We start from the raw sequence: 4,174 nt of genomic DNA on the forward strand, positions 1-4,174 counted from the left end.
TCGATCCCAGGACTCCAGGGTCATGACCTGAGCCGAAGGCAGTCGCTTAACCAACTGAGCCACCCAGGTGCCCCTAATATTGTATTATTATTGATTAGTTCCTTTATGTTTGTTATTGTTTTCTATATTTGGGTGCTCCTATGTTGGGTGTACAAATATTTACAATTGTTATTGTTATATCTTCCCATTGGAATGTCCCCTTTATTATTATATAGTGTCCTTCTTTGTCTCTTGTTATAGTCTTTACTTTAAAGTCTATTTTATCTTGGCTCGCTGCTCCTCCCTGCTCAGCAGACAGCCACATCTTCTGGTGCAGTGCCAGCCATGTCCTCGAGACAAGATGGTGAAGGTCAGAGTAAACGGGTTTGGCCATATTGGGCGCCTGGTCACTACGGCTGCTTTTAACTCTGGCAAAATGGATATTGTCACAATCATGACCTCAACTACATGGTCTACATGTTTCAGTATGATTCCATTCATGGCAAATTCCATTGCACAGTCAAGGCTCAGGAAAGGAAATTTGTCATCATGGAAAGCCCATTTCCAACTTCCACAAGTGAGATCTCACCATCAAATGGGGTGATGCTGGTGCTGAGTATGTTGTAGAGTCCACTGGGGTCTTCATCACCATGCAGCCTGGGGCTCACTTGAAGTGTGGGGCCAAGAAGATTATCATCTCTGCCCCTTCTGCTGATGCCCCCATATTTGTGATGGGCAGTGCCTCATGCACCACCAACTGCTTGGCCCCTCTGGCCAAGGTTATTCATGACAATTTTGGCATTGTGGAGGGACACATGATCACAGTCCATGCCATCACTGCCACCCAGAAGACTGTGGACAGCCCCTCTGGGAAGCTGTGGCATGGTGCCCAAGAGGCTGCCCAGAATACCATTTCCACTTCTACAGTGCCACCAAGGCTGTAGGCAAGGTCATCCCTGAGCTGAATGGTAAGCTCACTGGCATGGCCTTCCATGTCCCTACCCCCATTGTGTCAGTTGTGGATCTGTCCTGCCTCCTGGAGAAAGTTGCCAAATACAATGACATCAAGAAGGTGGTAAAACAGGCATTGGATGGCCCCCTCAAAGACATCCTGGACTATGCTGAGGACCAGGTTGTCTCCTGTGACTTTAAAAATGACATCCACTCTTCTACCTTTGATGCTGGGGCTGGCATTGCTCTCAATGACCACTTTGTCAAGCTCATTTCCTGGTATGACAGTGAATTTGGCTACAGCAACTGGGTGGTGGACATTATGGTCCACATGGCCTCCAAGGAGTAAGAGCCCTCAACCACGAGTTAGAGCTAGAGGAAGAGAGGCCCTCAGCTGCTGGGAAGTATTTGCCCTAACTCATCCCCAGTACACTGAGAATCTCCCAACCTCCGTGGTTTCTACTCCTTGAAGAAAGGGAGAGGCTTGGAGAGCCCTACATTGTTATGTACACTGATAAAGTATACTGTACCCAGCCAAAAAAAAAAAAAAAAGGTCTGTTTTGTCTGAAATAAGTATTGCTACTCTGGCTTTTTTCTTTTCTTTTTTGTAAAGATTTTATTTATTAGAGAGCAAGAGAGAGAGTGTGTGAGCGGAGGGGGAGGGGCAGAGGGAGAGGGATAAGCAGACTACCTGCTGAGCAGGGAGCCCCATGCAGGGCTCAATCCTAGGACTCCACCATCATGACCTGAGACAAAGGCAGATACTTAAGTGACTGAGCCACCCAGACGCCCCTACTTTGGCTTTCTTTTGATATACATTTGCATGATAGACATTTCTTCATCCTCTCACTTTCAGTCTGTGGTATTTTTAGGTCTAAAATGAGTCTGTGGTAAATTTGTCATCACGGAAAGCCCCTGGGTGGCTCAGTCGGTTAAGTGGCTACCTTTGGCTCAGGTCATGATCCCAGGGTTCTGGGACTGAGTCCCACGTTGGGCTTCTTGCTCAACGGGGAACCTGCTTCTCTCTCTGCCTGCCACTCCCCCTGCTTCTGCTCTCTCTCTCTCTGACAAATAAATAAATAAAATCTTAAAAAAAAATAAAATGAGTCTGTTGTAGGCATCATATAGATGGGTCTTGTTTTTTATCCATTTTGTCACCTTATGTCTTCTGATTGGGGCATTTAGTCCATTTACATGAAAAATAATTATTGATAGATATGTACTTATTGCTATTTTGTTACTTGTTTTGTGGTTCAGAAGATTGTCTCTGATCCTTTCTTATCTTTCTTGTTTTGTTTATTCTCTAGTGATATATTTGGATTTTTTCTCTTTATTCTTTGCATGTTTATTAGTGGTTTTTGATATATGGTTACCATTAGTTTTGTCTATAACCTCTTCTGCATATAGCAGTCTATATTAAGTTGATGTCATTTAAGTTTGAACTCATTCTTTGCTCCTCTCCCTCCTGTGTTTTAGGTATATGTTAGTATATTTAATATGGTTTTTTTTGTGAGTTCTTTGTTTTTTTACAGAAATATTCATTTTTACTGCTTTTATGTTTCCCACCCTATATTATCCCTTTTGTTCTGTCCTTTCCATTCAAAGTCCCCTTTAATATTTCTTGCAGCGCTGGTTTAGTAATCATAAACTCCTTTAGTTTTGTTTTGCTGGGAAACTTTTTTTTTCATATTTTATTTTTTTTAAATTTTATTTTATTATGTTATGTTAATCACCATACATTACATCATTAGTTTATGATGTAGTGTTCCATGATTCATTGTTTGCATATAACACCCAGTGCTCCATTCAATACGTGCCCTCTTTAAAGATTTTTTTTTTTTTATTTGAGAGAGAGGATGAGAGGAGAGAGAGAGCACATGAGAGGGGGGGAGGGGCAGAGGGAGAAGCAGACTCCCCGCTGAGCAGGGAGCCCGATGCAGGACTTGATCCAGGGACTCCAGGATCATGACCTGAGCTGAAGGCAGTCGCTTAACCAACTGAGCCACCCAGGCGCCCAATACGTGCCCTCTTTAATACCCATCCCAGGCTAACTGATCCCCCTACCCCCCACCCTTCTAGAACCCTCAGTTTGTTTCTCAGAGTCCATAGTCTCTCATGGTTCATCTCCCCCTCCGACTTCCCTCCCTTCATTTTTCCCTTCGTACTATCTTCTTCTTCTTCTTTTTTTTTTAAACATATAATGTATTATTTGTTTCAGAGGTACAGGTTGCTGGGAAATTCTTTATGTCTTCTTCTATTCTGAATGATAGCCTTGCTAGGAAGAGTATTTAGGATTGCAGAGTTTTCCAATTCAGCACTTTGAATATATCATGCCACTCCCTCTGGCTTGGAAAGTTTCTGTTGCAAAATCTCCTGCTATTTTTATGGATTTTCCCTTGTAAATTAATGACTTCTTTTGTCTTGTGGCTTTTAAAATTTTTTCTTATCACTAAATTTTGCAATTTTAATTATAATATGTCTTGGTATGAGTCTGATTTTGTTGACTTTGATGAGAGTTCTCTGTGCCTCCTGGATCTGGATAGCTGTTTCATTCTTTACATTAGGGAAGTTTTCAGCTATTATTTCTTCAAATAAATTTTCTGCTCCCTTTTCTCTCTCTTCTTCTTCTGGGACTCCTGTAATATGAATGTTATTATGTTTGATGGAGTCAAGGAGTTCCCTAAGTCAATTATTGTTTTACACAATCCTTTTTTCTCTCTTTTATTCAGCTTGATTACTTTCCATTACTCTATATGGTAGGTCACCAATTCATTCCTTTGCTTTTTTCAGCCAGCTGTTCATTCCATCAGGTATGTCTCTCATTTCATTTTTAAGCCCTTTATCTCTTCTATGTTATTCCTTATCTCTGTGTTAAGGGTCTCATGCATGTCTTCCACTCTTTTCTCAAGCCAGTGAGTATCCTTATAATCATTAAATTATCTCTCAGCTGTGTTATTTATATCTGTTTCACCTAGATCTCTGGCATGGCTTTGTCCTGTTCTTTCATTTGGGATAGGTTTCTCTGTTCTCATTTTGTCTAAGTCTTTGTGCCTGTCTGTGGTTAGGAAGATCAGCTATGTCTCCTGTTCTTGAGAATGATGGCATTATGAAAGAGAGATCCTGTGGTGCCCTGCTGTGTAGTATCCCCTATGTTTCCTGTTCTTGAGAATGATGGCATTATGAAAGAGAGATCCTGTGGTGCCCTGCTGTGTAGTATCCCCTGTTCCCCAGTGCCTGGTGCTTC

The 4,174-nt window shown here is 41.8% G+C and overlaps 1 pseudogene; it reads left to right on the top strand.

Moving 5' to 3' along the window:
• The first annotated feature begins 340 nt into the window (after positions 1–340).
• On the top strand, positions 341–1,288 carry LOC123841760 (glyceraldehyde-3-phosphate dehydrogenase-like; annotated as a pseudogene).
• The last annotated feature ends 2,886 nt before the right edge of the window (positions 1,289–4,174 follow it).

This window comes from Mirounga angustirostris, unplaced genomic scaffold (assembly GCF_029215605.1).
Source record: "Mirounga angustirostris isolate CCGP_5_RB_7025 unplaced genomic scaffold, mMirAng1.0.hap1 SCAF_9, whole genome shotgun sequence".
Lineage (NCBI taxonomy): Eukaryota > Metazoa > Chordata > Mammalia > Carnivora > Phocidae > Mirounga > Mirounga angustirostris.